This window comes from Ambystoma mexicanum, chromosome 10 (assembly GCF_040938575.1).
Source record: "Ambystoma mexicanum isolate Mex_15411 chromosome 10, UKY_AmexF1_1, whole genome shotgun sequence".
NCBI lineage: Eukaryota > Metazoa > Chordata > Amphibia > Caudata > Ambystomatidae > Ambystoma > Ambystoma mexicanum.
Window position 1 is genome coordinate 610607623 of NC_090932.1, and position 17249 is coordinate 610624871.

At 42.0% G+C, this 17249-nt stretch overlaps 1 protein-coding gene across 4 annotated transcripts in view; it reads right to left on the reverse strand.

Annotated features, from left to right (window-relative positions):
- DOCK10 (dedicator of cytokinesis 10) overlaps positions 1-17249 on the reverse strand; it is a 2208289-nt gene that overhangs the window by 2063637 nt on the left and 127403 nt on the right. The gene's annotated exons all lie outside the window — the stretch shown is intronic.

The following is a 17249-nucleotide window of genomic DNA, read 5'->3' on the forward strand; positions in this document are numbered from 1 at the left end:
ATTGAGAGTGCCATAATTCAGTACATAGATGATATATTTGTGTGCATTGAAACAAAAGAAGGATGAAGAGAAGATTCAGTTTGACTCATGACTATTTAAGCAGAGAAAGTATATACACTGGACAAGGAAAAGCTATAATATTGACATGAAGAGAGCCTGTGTATAGGACAGTTAATTTCTCAAGATGGAAGGAAAGGGACACCTGAAAGAGCAGAGGCAATTCAAAACACTCCTGAACCATGTTTATGATTATAGCACATACATTCAACCACTTTTAAAAGGACTCAAGGAAGCACGTGCGGGCAAGAATAAAATAACACGGACAGAGGAAATGACTGAGGGATTTGAAGAATTAAAAGGAACAATTTGCACAGCCCCTGTGTTAGGAATTCCAGATTCCAATGAATAATTGTATTTGTTTTCACACTCTAATGGAGAGGTAATGACAGCAGTTCTAACACAGAAAACAACTTTAGGACATGAACATAAATCATTAACTTACTACAGTTAGATTTTAGACCAACTGATGAAAACACATTATCCTTGTGAGCAAGCTTTAGCTGCTGCCGCTTTCCCGATTGAAAAGGCTGCAAGTATTACAGTGGGGTGATCAATGAAGTAATTTGTCGAGCACTGTTTACTTGCCATTCTAGAGAAACCCAAAGTACATTGACTACACAAAGAGCATCAGGATATGAGGTAATTATTTCAAATCCAGCAATCAAAATTGTTAGATGTAGAACAGTGAATCCAGCAACATTTCTCATAGAATTAGTAGGGAAAGAGGACTACGTACATGACTGCACCATGCATACAGAGCTTTATGATGACATTCCCCATCCATGTTAGAGAAAATGCCATTGCAGTGGGAGAAGTTCTCTTTATTGATGGTACTTCAAAAATTGACCATACAACTGCCGAAAAGGCATACTGGGGCGACAGTAGTGAAGTTAAAAAAGAATGTTGAATTCGAGGTAGTGACAAGTGTGAGATGCTTTCACATTGTTCAGCACAGGCTGCAGAATTAGTGGAGGGTATCCCTGTACTTTAGAGATTATGAAGATGAGGAAGTTTCAGTGTACTCTGACTCTGCCTATGTGAAGTCAACCGTACACACTGGGGTTTCCTCCGCTTAGACACCTCACCCATGCAACATGTACTCCTATTGGACAAGCTTATCAAAGTATTGAAGCAGTCCTGAAGTGCACAGCCCATACTAAAAGGGCAGATTTAATTTCTCGTGGTAATGAAGCCACAGTCGTTGAAGCCAGAAGGGCAGCACATTTCTCAAACATTTCTGATTTTGAAGTAGAAATTGTTGTACAAGTTTCAGGACGGTTCATGATGGTGAGGGAAGGATTTAACATGTTATCCATTGTACAGTTAATTGAGCTACAGGGTTGAGCTCCACAGGAAGAACAGGATTTATGGAAAAAGTGGGGGTGTTCAACATCCCACAATGAGGATATATGGAGGCAAGATAGCGCTGGAAATTCAGTTATGCCTCTAGCATTATTGAAGGTGGCATTGGAGCAGTTTCACTACCCCGCACACACAACAAGAGAGTCTTTCTGCCACATGTGCAGAAGACTAATTTTCACCAAATTTATTAGAACATGTGGCACAGTTTATTGTTAACTGTATTGTATGTCAGACGTTCACAACAGGGCACACCTTAAGAACAATGAGAGGAACAATCACAAGGCCTAATGGTCTAATGGTACTATTCTTAACTATGTGTACAAAACCATGATCCTGGACCAAACCCAACGGACTTAGAGAATTTCCTAATTCTGATGTTAAAATAAATATTACAAAAAAATTATTTAGGGCGCAAAATGGATAAATCCAAGGTAATGCTTGCCAAAATATGTCGACCTTTCCAGTTGTTTATTGACGATATTGTAGTGCCAAAATGATAAACTGACTTGAAACCTGTGATCAAAGGATAAATAATCTGTGAAACACTATGGTCACACTCACACGATGTGAAAAAAATGGTCATAGGAAAAATATCTCTGAAAAAAATAACACTGAAAAAGAAGAGGCATAAATATTCATTTGTTAAAAATAACAGAGCTAATGGTGCAGGAAGTAAACATAGACAACCTATATATTTATCAGTACATGTGTGAAGTGGATCAGCACAAAAAGAAAAAAGAATACTTCTGTCAGGGTGTTTAGAGCAAGTCAGAAGCTTTGAGGAGGGATGAAGTTGCGTCTGGGGGTATGAAGGATTTCGACTATTTGAAAAGAACACATTTTGCAGTGGAATAGGGTCAACACAAATTAAAGGGTTCAAAGTTGAACTCAGCTGGGTTGAAACATGAAAAATGCCCTCCTTACCACTGTATTAAAAAAAAAATACATACATTTGGTGCTGTAGTTCTACAGTCTGGATCTCCCAAAAATAAATGTACCACACAAGATGAAGGACACACTCCAGTTCTCAGTATACCTGGCAACTTAGATGGTGTTCTCCTTCAAGCGCTTTAGAGCCTCATGCTCTCTACAGTAAGGCTGTCCCAGGCATTGATTATTTCATCCCCAGTCAGTGCAGAAAATTCTGGTCCTTGTAGTTGCAAGGTGCTGAGAACAGACATTCCCATGTTACTGTAGTAGCAGAACCTCGGTGTGGGGGATGGAAAGACGTACAGTGCAGCCATCCTAAATGGGCAGAGTAGCCGTGGTGCTGCCCGACTGGAGTCTGGATTTCCCCAAAAGAAATGTACCACACAAGAGGAAGGGGACAACGCGGTATGTTCACAGCGCCTTGTAACTACAAGTTTGGTCATACTATTCATGACTTGATTGAGTTCTAGCTTTCTTGCTTTCATTTTTAGAGGTTGCCTAGCAAGCAAACTCTACCTGAGATGTTTAATATATAGGGCCCACTTTCTGCAAACGCAGAACATTTCTTTTAGCAAAGATACATATTGCAAGAAGAATGTCTTGCTATTTCTTACATTCGATTCCTAATATTTGGATTTTCGAATGGCCTTAAATGTCATTTTTTTCTGAACTATTCCAAATATCTGAATTCAGCCCATAACCCTATACTCGAAGCCCCGACTTCAAGGGTTAGGGCAAGACCTGGGGTGATTGGGTCCAAGCCCAACAGCTTCCTCAGGTAAATATGTAACATATGATCCAGGAACAAGCTATTCAGACTCCCCCAAATCTCACTACTATACAGGACAGAGGAGTATATCTTTACTTCAAGAGCCTGAATATATTTTTCAAGGTGAAAACCACTTTACCTATAATAAAATCTCATCAAGCGACTCAGGCCTAGGCATACCTGATTTTTAAGTGACTCCAAGTGCACCGACCATGTGCAGTTACTTGAGAATTGCACCCTAAGTAGCAATACGACTCAGCTAAATTAACACTGACAATGTTTATAGATCAGATAGATTTCCATTTGTTAGTACCAAAGACCACTATTTTAGTTTTAATTCAGACATAAGCCGTTGGCTTCAAAATAACCAGCTGCGTATCTCAGACTACGCTCAATATCCTTTGGTGTGAAATTAAGCAAAATCGCATTGTTGGAATATAGAAGGGTGGGATACTTAACACAGTTCAATGAAGGTGGACTAAACCCTATCTGCAATCAGCCTGACATAACATCTGAAAGAAAAATGATAAAAACCAACAGGGCTAAGGGACAACCCAGGCAAGCACCTTTGTTAGTGGCAAACTCCCTGGCCACCTCTAGACTAGAGTGGCCGATAACTGAGAACTTGTATTAGTATAAGGACAAATAATGATCTGCAAAAAACAAATTGGCAAACCTACCTTATGGAGTTTACTCCACAGGAGAGTGATCCAGGGTGTTGAAGGCCTTTGCTAAATCTAAAAAGCCAGCATATAGTGTGCCGCCTCTGATCACACACTTATTTGTCAATAATAGTTGTGAGGACAAATACATTATCAACTGTTGTGAAGCCTTTTTGAAATCATGCTTGGTACGGTGGTGATATATCATTTTCCCTCACCCATAGCTCAAGCCTGACTGCCAGACAACTGGCAAAGATTTTAGAGGCAGTGTCCCAAAACAATATCGGACAGTAACAACAGGGATATGCACAAGAGCCCTTTTTGATTATTGGTTTAATGTGACTCTTCTCCCAAGAAGACAGGAGAGTCAAAGAAGAGGCAATACCATTAAAAAAGTTCAACAAAACTGGGGCCCACCACCCCGAGAACCACTTAAATATTTCTGGCCTAAGACCATCCGGCCCCGGACTTGTCCGGCTTGGAGGAATTGATGCACAGGAGACCTGCTGGATTGAAAAGATAACCCCTGAAATGGGGCAGCAGGATTTCCAAAAATGCAGAGTGGACAGTCTGTAATTCGACACACATTCAGATGGCAATATTGGGAAAACAACATCCTGTGAACCATCAAGAAAACCACTTGCCACAAAATTCCAATTGTTTTTGACATTTGTATCCCTTATTGACTCATCCGGCCGCTCCCACTGTTTCTCAAGATAGGAGTTTTTCTTTGCCTTGAGGAGTTTTTTATAGTCGTGCTTAAGAATATGCAAAATGCCCACTGTCTTATATTTATTCTTGGTAGCAGACCACAGAATAAATGTAGCTCTGCTGCATTCACTGTTGAACCAGGATGCACTCCTTACATACTCCTTAGCGATGGCCAGGAAGGTGGGTACAGGGACACATGCACAGTTCTGCAGTAGAGGTAACTAGACACTAATATGCCTTTATAACAACACCCAGGTTCTCTGAGAGGGCCCGTCCAAAAAAGTTCAGCCCTTCAATCACCCAAACCCCTTGCACGTTTGATATTTTTCCTTAGACAGCTCTATCACTTCAAATAGTTCCTCAGAATTCTCAAATAAAAATTGGGTGGGATATATGAAATCCATATTCCAAAGAAGAATGAATGGGTTGTGGTCGCTTTCAGGACGTTCATGAACCTCAAAGTCTGCCACCCTCTGAAAGGAGTAACAGTCCACCAAACAGTAGTCAATCAGAGATGCTCTGGCACCTGAGCTATACATAGTTTTCAGTACAGCACCTAACATTCACCTCAACAAGAGAAGTACAATGCAAGAAAGAATCGAGTAAAGACCCAAGCATGTCCCAGATAGGCACAAACGGATTTCTCTTTGGAATAACGCAGGCCTCTTCCACAAAAAAGCCTGTTGGGATCACATTTTGTGGGTCCCCGTAATTTAGCATTGAAATCACCCATGATAATTACACTAGATGTCACAAGTGATTACAAGCAGATCCGCTAACCACTCGTTAGGCGTTAAAATATTCCTTAAATCCTCCTTAGGATGCAGATCAATGTTACTGATCAAAACCCTGTAAGCAGTGTTACGGCAGGAGGAAGTGGATGTGATTAAAGCGTGATCATAAGAGCCGGAAATACATATTGGATTCCAGTTAAGAGTCGTACACACTAAAGTCGCCATGCCCTTACAAGGCCTACCAAGCCCGCCCTGTGTAGCCGCACATATAGTTACCCAATACTCAGGGAACACATTGGTGAGTTGAAAATCGTGCATTAGCCAGGTCTCTTGCAGGTATAATATATCATGATTTCTTAGCCAGTTTAACCTATCAGAATTGCTTAGTTTTGCTGCAGACCTCAGCCATATTCCAGATAAACAATTTTACTGCAGTAATAGGAAGAGCGGTGAAACATAGTCCTCATCCCTGCTTTTATGCCTTCGTATTTTGTTTGTGCCGGGGATGTCCAAAATAGTACAAATTAAATTAGATTAAATTAAACCTAAAGCGACTTTACAGGAGTGCCTGGCAGGGCATAGGCATAGACCTTCTCTTGCGTTCGTTTTGATATATTAAAATTGAAACAGGGTAACTGGGCCAGTCTGTAATAATAATAATAATAATAATAATTTAGCATTTATATAGCGCTACAAACCCTCAGGTATCTGAGCTCTGCTTATTATTACCCACGGTGTGTGTTGCTCATTTATAGACCTCGGAAGGGTGAAAGGCTGAGTTTGACCCTGCTGGGATTCGAACCTGATGTCAAAGCAAGCGCTCTACTCGCTGTGCTATCGGACCACCTGTTTTCTAGCTCTTCTCTAGTCAAATCGATAATTAAAACATTACAGTCTAAAATTGTTACAGAAGGCAATTTTGGATCATTCAAACTGACCACAGGTTCTAAAAAATCACAAGGGATAAGCCATATATGATGAAGATGACATACATGCCACCTTACATCCACATGGACCTCAATCCTTTTGTTTGACAGCGCCTCATGACAATTTAACAAGAGCAAAACAATTAGTTAGAAAACCAAAAACGAACATTACAGCCCTTGCAAAACATACAATCAGAAAGAATACAGACATTTGGAAACAATTTAAAAGAGATGTCATTAACTCCCAAAAAGTCAGAAAGAGCCTTACCATGAGCTCTTTCAGAAGAATTCTTATTCATGTGTGCGAGACCTTTGAAAATCAGAATTAGATTGTTTTCCCTCCAACCCACAAAGGGGTGGGAGCTCCTGTGTTCACCGGCATAGACACAGTAATTGTGGGGGCTCCTAAACCTCCATCCCTTGGAGCTTTCTGCCCACCTGTTCGGGGGTAAGAGTCAACATGTCCATGTGACATAGTGAGATGAGAAACATTTACTAAGAGAAAGTAAAGAAAGGTGATCACAGAAAAAGAAAAGTACACCTTTATTTCGGGTTATAAATGCATCAGTGTAAAACTTTTGTGTATAAACTAAGAAATATAAAACAATATTAACAAAATGAGCTAATTATCAGGACTTAAGATCAATTGATGTTAATCAGAGAAGGATAAAAAGCTGAGAAAATATAATAATAATAAAGTTAAACAAAGAGTCTTGTGGTGGCAATAATAGAACATAAGGCCATCAAGAATCGATAGAATTATAAACTAAGAAATAAAGAGAAATGATATTGGAGAAACTTTAAAATGTGTTAAAAGGATTTTCTTATTGTGACAAAGGGCAGTGATTGATGGTGCTTTCCCACATTGATTTTTGTATTGTGGGTGATTTAAGAACCCGGTAAGTATTGGAAGTCAAAATTGACTTGTCATCATGGGGGATACTCCTCTTTTACATCTATGCAGGACATTACCAGGATACACACCTAAAATTAGGCAGTATTACGCAAAATAGGTGAAGGGTACAACTAATAAAACACTTATGATGTGGCTTCAAGAAGGCTTGTTGTTAAAAACAGTATTGTGACATATGACAACATATTTGTATGCTACATACACAGGGAAGAAGCTACAAAAAAGATTTAGGTATTCTAGAACTATCGAAGATGTATCAAAACAATAAAGAACACTTGCCTCAGGAGGAATGGATGCTTAATCAGTATACAGAGGAGGACGTAACGTCCTCCGCTCGTCTTACTCCTCCCAAAAATGATAACACAACGGAAGATAAACAGGGAATGTATCCTTTAAAGGAATTAAAGGCAGCAGTGGGGTATGTTAATCCAACATGCACACCTCCTGCTTACAATAGTGAAGACAGCATGGAAGAAAATAAGATTAAGGAACGAAAATATATATGGCACACAATGAATATAAAGAGCGCGATGAACAAAGAAGTAGACAAATAGAAATAGAGGAGGAAGTCGAGAGCCAAAAAGAGGAGGATGAAGTAAAGGGATCGTAATGCAAAACAGATGAATGGGAGGACAGGTACTACTCAAGAAAGGGCATTGATGGTGGTAGAGGAAGGGAGGAAAGAGAAAAACAGGAAGAGTAAGGAAAGGAACAGGAAAGAATATACTAGGATGAGGAGAAAGAGGACATTAAAGGAAGAACAAAAAGGTATGAGGAACGAAAGAAAGAGAAAACAGAATAGAGGAGAAGAAATGCTGTGAAATAGAAGCTCAGATGATTAAAGTACATAGGTTGCATAGAAGGCAAGAGGGAGATGAGGAGAAGGGAAGAAGAAATGTGAAGGAGCAGGGAACAAAAAGATGACGAAATAGATGTTTAAAGATGTATAGTGGCAGTTGAAGCATGAGAACGGTAGGAAGAAGGGAGAGGATCACAACAGACCTGCAGGGAATACCAATAATAAAGACCTGGGCTGATGAACATGAGGCAGAAGGAATAGGGAAAAGGATTGTGGATCTCTTAGCCAAATGAGGGACAAGGATGGCTATAAAACTAAAGGGAATAATGAGGGATCTTTATCAGAAGGAATAGGAAGTAGATTGGCTGACATAATGGCAGACGAACAGAGCACTGGCCATAAGTGGGTTAGACCTTAATGACGTGGACACAGACAAAACCATGCAAGCTGGGTTATACTTATGTCAGTAGTAGAGAGGGAACAAAATGAGAAGGTGCATGTGGTTTTTCAATAGATCCAAGTACAGAAAAGGGGTAAAATTGTCAGATTTAGAAGAACCTAAAGAGAAAACACCAGAACCAACACTATATTCTGAACAGCCCTCAGTACGATTGTGCAGTGCAGGGGATATATCCCCACCATATGTGAACAGATTAAGGTTGCAGCCAGGATGAAGACAGATGGGTTATACTAGCCCAACTTGGAAAACCAGAAGTGTAGATGGTATCAGACAGGCGAGGTATCAGGAGAGACAGACTCCAAAGCAACAGTTTGAAAACCTTTATTATCAAACTTTGTGGGGTTGGTGTAATGCCTAACAGGATCTAACTCAAAGAGGATTGTTCCCTCAACTGATGCTTCTAAGACCCCTTGATGTCAGTAAGTCCAAAACCAAAGTTCATCTGTATCCAAACCTATGCTTGCCCTCAACCTTAAATCAAAAGTGATTGTGATCTTCTTAAAGGAAAATGGTGATTCAAAAGGAAATGTAAACCACAGTTGGTTTCAGGTAGTCTTACCCATAGGTGTACTTCTGCCAGTTCAAAGTAGTTCAATTCAACAGGGTTGCCCTTGGAACCTTCCACGTAGGGCTCCTGCAACAAGTCAATAGAGTTCACAATGACACTGGGACTCTTGGGGTTCCCTTCCCCAAGCTTTGCTCCTTCCTGTTCCAAACCAAAAAAAGACAGTTCCTGTTAGGCCTCTCAAGCTTCCCTTCCTCAATTCTATGCCTTTTTTCACAAAGTTCAAAAATGTCTTTAGTGGGCTTTTTGGGGTTCCCTTCCCACACATTTCAAAAAACAAACACAAAGTTCCTCTTGTCTGGATGTACCCTCCAGTGTAAAGTTATTTCATAGGGTTGTATCAGAGACTTTTAAGAATGCGGGATTGTTTGCTCCTCCTAGGTGCGACCACTCTGACCTTGAACCCCTCTCCTTACACTCTGGCAACTCTTCCACATGGTCCTTTTCCTCTTTACTGTGCTTCTTGCACACTTGTACCCTCTTTCCACCTTTCTGTGCCTCTTGCATACTTCTCCTTACGTTTTACCCTCCTGTGACTCTTGCACACTTCACGTTGCTTTTTGCTGTGCTCTCTTGCACCTTCATTTTCTCACTGTGCTCTCTTGCACCTTCATTTATTTCGGGTTGCTTGCACCCCCTCTTGGCTGTCCATTTCTTTCTCTCTGTCTCTTTACAGTCTTACTCACTTTTGGGTCACTTGCACCCTTTCTTGACTGTTTCCGTACTGCCAGTGCAGTTGCTCTGTCTCTCTTTATTTCTGCGCCTCTTGCACCTTGTTCTGTTACTCTGCTTTGCTTTCTTCCTGCTTTTCAGCTTTCTCTTGCTTCGCTTTGCTTTTGCTTCCTTTGCTTTCGCTTACTTTGCTCTGCCTTTTCCCTTTTTCTTGCTTCATTTTGCATTTCTCCTGCTTGCCCCTTACCGGGCTGTTCACCTTTCTCAATCCTCCTGCTTTCTGGCTCACGAAACTCACCAATGGTAGTGCAGCACTGACAGGCAGGTCAAAGGGTTCTTGCATCAAGGTCAGGGTCTCACCACCTGCCCCTCGGGTACCCCTGGGAACGGCACACATCCCAGGTAATGAGCACTGGTCTGAACAAAGCCAACAGACTGCCTTCCGTCCCGCTCCGGCTTCCTGGAGACACGGCTCTCTCGCCACGCTGCAGCCCCTTTCACACACCGGGCAAGTGTCTCTATGTTCCACACTCCACTGGTCCTTCTGGGCTCCTCTTCCTGCAGCCTTCTGCTCCTTGGTTCGTCTGGTCCAGTCAGCAACCCCAGCTCACACTCGGACTCTGGCAGAACCACCTTTTTTATACTGCAGGTGAGAGTGAATTGGAGTCAGGTGTGCACAATTGGGGCAGAAATGTGCCTGACCTTGCCTGACTCTTACTGGGACAATTCAAAGGGTTTTAGATGGTAGGTCTCCCTTTGCATCCCTATGTTGTGTCTATGGGTAATCTTGATTTCTCCAGATCACTTCTTCCTCAACCCAGCACCTAATGGAAATGGGGAATGGGAGAGAGTGGAAATACCCCATGAAGCCTGAAGGAGAGTGGGTTGGTGGGCATTTAGGAAGGAAGAATACCATGTCTTGCCCTTGGGTATTCTCCTGCCACTTCCCTGTGACCCTCCACACAGGTGATCCTCCCTCGCTTGTCCACCCCCAGTGTTGGATCCAAAAGTGATGTCCCTTCCCTTTCCACTTGAATGCAAAATCCCTGGGGAGTAGGTGGAAGAACACGGTCAGGTTTCTCACAGTGGGAATGTTTATTGACATGGGTATACACAATTCCCATTATTAGAGAATGGAGAGGATGAATGAAATATATACCCTGGCCACATATGGATAAAGATAACTTGAAATGTAGACTGCCTAGTTTGACTGCGGGTGTGTTGAAATGGATCTATGAGTTAGAAAGGATGACAGCGGAAATGACGTTAGCAGTATGTCACGTAAAGGGCCTGTAGCAGCCATACTAGGAGAAACAGCTGATGACATTTGACGATGAGCAGGGTATGCGAGTCAAACAACAGCACAAAGCATGACACATGAAACAGCTCCATTTAATAATTGCAGCGCAGATGTATAGAGAGCGCTTAGAGTACTGTTCCCCGATACATCAAACATGGGTGCGATTTTGACAAGGAAAATGGCAGAGGATATAGAAACTGTTGCCTTTATTCAAGAGATTCAAGAGCCCTGGAGGCTCGAGACGAGAGAACTGTGGGTTGAAACTGTGGAATTATTTTACCACATTTTGTGTCGGGGACTGCCGAGCCAGTGCAAAGGCATGAAGAAACAGGTAGGGATGAAGGCGAAGCCCTGGACAGAAATACAGTTGACTATTATACATCATTGTCCATTTTTGCAAGAGAAAAACAAGAAAGAAGCCAAGGGCAGAAAGTAAGAGGAAGTGTAGTTAGTTCTGATCAAATTGTAAAAGTTTGCTATAGAAGGAGCCATATTGACAAGTAGTCAAGGTCAGGTAATAGAAGCAGTACAGCCAGTACAGTCAAGCTATGTAAGGTATCCTGCAGATCAGGGTGGATCAAATTTTTGGCCACAAGGCAATGGGAATGCACCTAGAGGAGGACAAGGGAGATTTCAGAACCCTCAAGGAGGAGGAGGAGGCTTTAATGTAGCACAGCCGCAGCAATGTTGGAATTGTGAGAGAGTGGGATGCATAGCTCAAACGTGCAGAAGTAGAGGGGGCATGCCGCAGAACTGGCAGGTTCCAAGAGGGGGGGTGGGCTATTCTCTGAGGTATAATACCGAACCACAGGTGTATTATGCACAAGATCACACACAGAGTCAGACATGTGCCGCAAATACAGCAGGCACAACAGAGCCCAGCATAATTGTAGATGCCACAAGGGTATCTACAGCAAATGCCTATACAAGCACAGCAAGTACCAACACAGCAGGCAGAAGCACCACAATGGAATACGAATGCAGGGGCTGCACAAACATCCACACCTGTGATAGGGAGTGTGACCATGGTAGGAGGAAATTCTTTCACAGGTACTGGGATGAATTTATATCCACAATATTACAGCCCACAAAGTGACCTGATGTGTTCAGCACAATCAGTGACATCAGACCCCCAAGAGGAAACAAGGGTCAGGGTAAGGATCAGAGGCAAGACATTTTCATTTCTCATAGACACTGGAGCAACTCGTTCCTGCGTTCGAGAGGGAAAATACCCAATGTCTGGCATTGCCATGCATGTTCAGGGATTCTCTGGGGCAATGAGTTTAGTTCCTTTTACTGATGAGTTACCAATTTCCATAGGAGACCATGATGTGTCCATGCCATTGTTTTCTCAACGGACACCAGTTAACATTTTAGGATGCGATTTGATGACAAAATTAAACATGAAAATTTGATTTGATTTTATTCTTATAAAATGCTACTAACCCGTACGTCTCAGAGCGCTACACGAAACAAATCTTACAAACATCATAAATATAATAAATAAACAGAAAAAGTACATATGAGCAACCCCAAAAGGACACATCAAAGGGGAATATGTGAACAGACAATCATTTGAAAAATAATTAGGTATCACACTATGAGTCTTAAGTTTGAGGAGCCCATTGGCATAATATTGGACTTATTTAAAAACCCAGGAAGGTTACTAGTTCCACACCCAACCACCAGACAATCCCTGGTCTTCAGGGTGCACCAGCCATCAACTTTTACTCTATGTAAAAACTTCAAGTCTGTGTTTCTAACTACACCCAGGCCCGTTCTCAGGCGAAGCGATGCCAATATTTATTTCCAAGAGCTTCCCTTGGTTCTCTCTGACAGGGCTCATTGACATTGGTAATTATGACGTTCCTATGATCAGTAACCATGTCTAATTGGGTTGTGCTTAGGAATGGGCATATAGGACTTTTTCAAGCGTAGATTCCGTAGGTTAGATGATTTGGGGACAATATCCACAGACCCAGTCATGCCAGCCGGGCATGGTTCTATTTTTTTGGTGACTGTGAGGGGACAGTATTGGCAGACTGTGAGGACTCATCTCCTATAGGGGCTGTCACAGCGAATACAGTCTTCACTGACAATGTTACAGTATGGTTAAAACACGCAGAGGTACCCAATGAGACTTGACCCCGAGTATCAGTGCTCCCGATAGGAAAGTCAGTATGACAAAGCTGTCCACTTTATTGATGGCCACATGCACCACTGTAGATCCATAAGAATCAAAAGAGCAAGGTTTTACAGCTTTGAACAAATAATGTCCTTTAACAAGTTTCTGCACGTAATCCAGCCTTGCCGTAAAATCACTAGGGTTGGTACATCTGTCTAGCTGAGTGGTGATTTTAGTCTGAAAAAGCTTCCATGGCTCAGACAGGGGATTTTGTTCAGAATACAGGCCAAGAGGTGAAGTATGGTTGGAATTAATGATAGATCTATCTCTATCTGGTGAATGTATTCCAATAGCAGAGGATATTGTGGACACATGGCAATTTTCTGAGTATTTTTCTGGAGTAGGGGCCCCAGGGGACAAGGCATTAGCGCCATCAGAGAAACTGCCCATGTCCAAGGGCAGTCCTGGAAGAGTTTCATCAGGATTAGCCCCAGAGAGTAAGGCTATATCATGTTGGAAGACTTTAATAGAGTTAGAATGCAGTGAGGTTAGCTTAGCTTCAAGACTCTGCCGTCTATGTAAGCTAAGGGCCAGTACCTCTGTAATGTGGTTCTTACTAGGTACTGGTGACATTTCACGCCATTGCATTTCAATAGCTGATGACATTTCAATATCCTTTGAAATGGTGGATCCCAATTTAAAGGACGTTGGAACACGTAAAGCTGAAATCCCAGAATGTGGCCTTGTGAACATTTAAAAATGTAAGAGGGCCGGGAACGCTGGTAAAAACGAAATAAAAGAACAGTAGCATGTCAATCCGTTGTTTAGTACAGCGGAAGGTACCGGAAAACTGGCATTCTATCCTTCAGCTGAGTGCCACAGGGAAGACAGGCATGCGTGCTGAGAGCCTTCACGGCAGGGAAGTGGTAGGGAAGTATAACAGCCGAAGCCTGAAGGGCCTGTTCCCCAGATAGCAGGGTGCAGCAACAGCAGCAATGGCAACCAAAAAGCTGGGATCCGTCTTGCACCGAGAGGTCAGAACAACCTGGAAACATTTAGAGGAAAGGACCTACTGCCGAGCATTAGGGATGTCAGACCGCACTGAAACTTGTAACGTTACAACCGCCTCCGACACCAGACAATCCGATGTCTAATATCAATATCTTTTACTGACAAATGGATTGTTTGTTCCACTCCAGGAATACATCTTCTGAATGTAAGAGAGTTAATATTGGCATTTGCAGGCCAGAAGGTATTACGAGGGGTTCCTCTACAGCCAGAGGTATTTTTCTATGGAGTAACTAATTGTTAACATGGCTACCTAGATTAGTAGTTACACTATTGAGAATACCTGATGAATTTATGTTTAGACCAGAAATACCTATGAAAGGTGAAGACAGACAGATAATTCCCATAGAGTTAGAAGCAGCAGCAGCTAGATAAGAATGGATGGTTGTCCATGGGACATATGATGAGGGAAGAGGATAGAGAGCACCGATAGCCTTGGTGAAGGATGTAGACTGACAGATTTGGCATACCGGGATCGGTTTGCAGATGACTATTTGGAAGGTAAATTAGTATTCTTTATAAGTCATAATTACTGGTTGCTAGGTAATAATTAGTGCAATCCAACTGGTGTGGGACTACACACGACTTATCTGCTTGTTATTAGGTAACCTACCTTTTAATGTAGGCCTGTACTATACACGTTGGAAGCGTGACTGAGCAGCCAGGCTTATTTTAACAGGGGTAATGTGAGCTGTAGAGCTGTGCAATCGAAATCAGTAAGCACAAGTAGCCAAGTAACACTTACACACTTAAAGTTATATATACATATTTATGTATAATATACACAAGGTTTAAATAAGCATTCTTTAAAAAGTGTTAGCTACTAGTAACATTCAATCAATGTTTGGATTCAGTTTTTAAAAGACATTAAAAGTTGGTAAATACTATTCTTATGCTGACACATGTTCGAGCACACGGAGTGACTTCAGTAAAGGTCAGTATCACACTTATTTTGGTTACCAATTTAGTTATTGAGTTGTTTAAGGAAGGAAAGGATAGAATAAGATTTAGAACATACTTTCAACAGTTTGTAAAACAATTACAATCTCCCAAAGGGAGGCAAGTAGACTTTAATCCCAGCAATAATAGTGTCAACAATTATAACCTGTGCTATGAGGGAAGAAGTATTCAGAGGAGTGCCTTTAGGGAGCCAGGACAGCCAAAGTCAACGGACAAAGTCAATTGTTCTGATGCACTTCTTCTTAGATAAAGGCTTGACAATGTTTGTAAGTTCAGAAGAAATCACTGTAACTCAAGTGAGCTACTTTGTAGAGAGCACTTTGCAATACAGGAAGCGCAACTTATGGCTAAAAGGTGAATACACCAAGCCCCACAATACCAGTGATTTATAGAAAAAAATGTCTAGCTGGATTCCTCCTTGCTACAGATTGGCAGACCATTGTTCCTGGACCTTTGTTGTAGTGACGAAAGGGAGGATGTCTGGCGTGTTCCTGCAGCAGTACTCGGGAGAGGGAATCCCCAGCAATGGATTTCCTTTGTTTCAGCAGCACTTCAGTGTGTTGGCACCTTTTCTTTGGTGTCAATGAAGAACAAAAACTCTGGTTGGAAGAAGTGTGCTCCCTCGGTCCTGGACTCTGGTGAGGGGACTCTAGATCAAGATGTCCTGCTTTGATAGGGTCTCCTGTATGCCCACGAAGATTCGGATGGATTCGGCCTTCGCCAGATGATGTACTCGTCAATGGTCACAGGACCCCTGGCATTGGGCTTCTGCAGCTCTGGTGAGGCACAGCAAGGGTGCTGCTGGCATCTTGTCCTGTCTTCTTCTTTGGATGTTCCTCTCCAGTGGTCGACTCTGCCTCTAAACCATAATTTTCATGTCATTTCCCATTCATTCACAACCTATGCTGTCAATCACACAGCAGGGTGGCTGTCCTTTCTGGACAGCCAGCCGGCCAATTGGGACTGGTCTCAGGCACACTTAGAACCAAAGGACAGGGATGTTTCGGGACCCTGCCTCACTTCAGGCCTTTCCAGATGCACTGGAGCCTGGGCGGGCTTCAGGGCTGAAGCCCACCAAAGGCAAAACACACAAATGACTCAAACCTGTTTCAACTAACAGAATAAAAGCCAAGAAGGAACTAACAAACAGAAAATGGTGAAAAAAGAAGACGGCCTATTTTGGGAAAATGGTCACCCATGGGTGCTGTACTGCAGCTGAGGGTTCAGCCTGGTAGTAAAAGGTAAACCACTGCCACCAGCCATTTAAAGTAAGTTAGTGTGACCAAAAATGTCACATGAGAAGTGGGATAGGGAATTACTAAGTAACCCCATCAGCACTCCACATAGGGTGGTCTGTGCTGGTCCCACAATGAGAAAGGTAAGTAAGACAGGGATAATCTAACTATTCTTTGGGAAATGGTAGTTCACTCAAGAACATGTAATTAAACATTCAGATAAGTCCAAGAGACTTCTAAGTGGCTCTGCATCAAAGGTGCTGTGTCACCATGCAAAAAGCAGATGCCTATGGAGTTTGTAAGACTCCATAAAACAACGAAGCACAAAAATCCTAGCCAGGGAAAATACATGAGAAAGTGAGAAAAATGTCCCACTTACTCAGGAGGAAACATTCACAAGCCCTGAATCCAGCAAACAAGCTGTGGGTCTCTAAGGTTGAAGGGAATTACAAAGAAATGAAAATTCTCCCTAACACTGGTTAAAATAGAGAGCAGAGACATACCACAAGGAATGGTACAAGTGAGAAAGAAAAAAAATCTGGAACATTTAGGCAAGGAGCAAAGCATATTGTGGACTAATAGTCCTTATGATGTAGGTTTACTAAGAGGAGTAGCAGCAGTTAAAATCAAGCTCAAGCCTAGAGCTATCCTGACACAGGCAAATCAGTACCCCTTGTCCAGAGAAGCAGATGAAGGCATATTCTAAACCATTTCTGATTTAATGCATCACGGAATATTCGGGCCATCAGATTCCCCATGCAACACAAATGTGTACCCAATGTTGATATCAAAAGGGGGGTCGTGGAGATTTATTCAGGATCTCAGCCCTCTCAATAATATTGTCAAAGCAGAATTTCCTCTAGTTCCAAATCCAGCTACAATATTATGCAATATTCCAGCCACACCTAAATATTTTACATTCACAGATTTTTTTTTTAAAATACATGTTTCTCAATTCCTCTTCATGAGGACTCATAGGATTTGACCTAATTTTCATA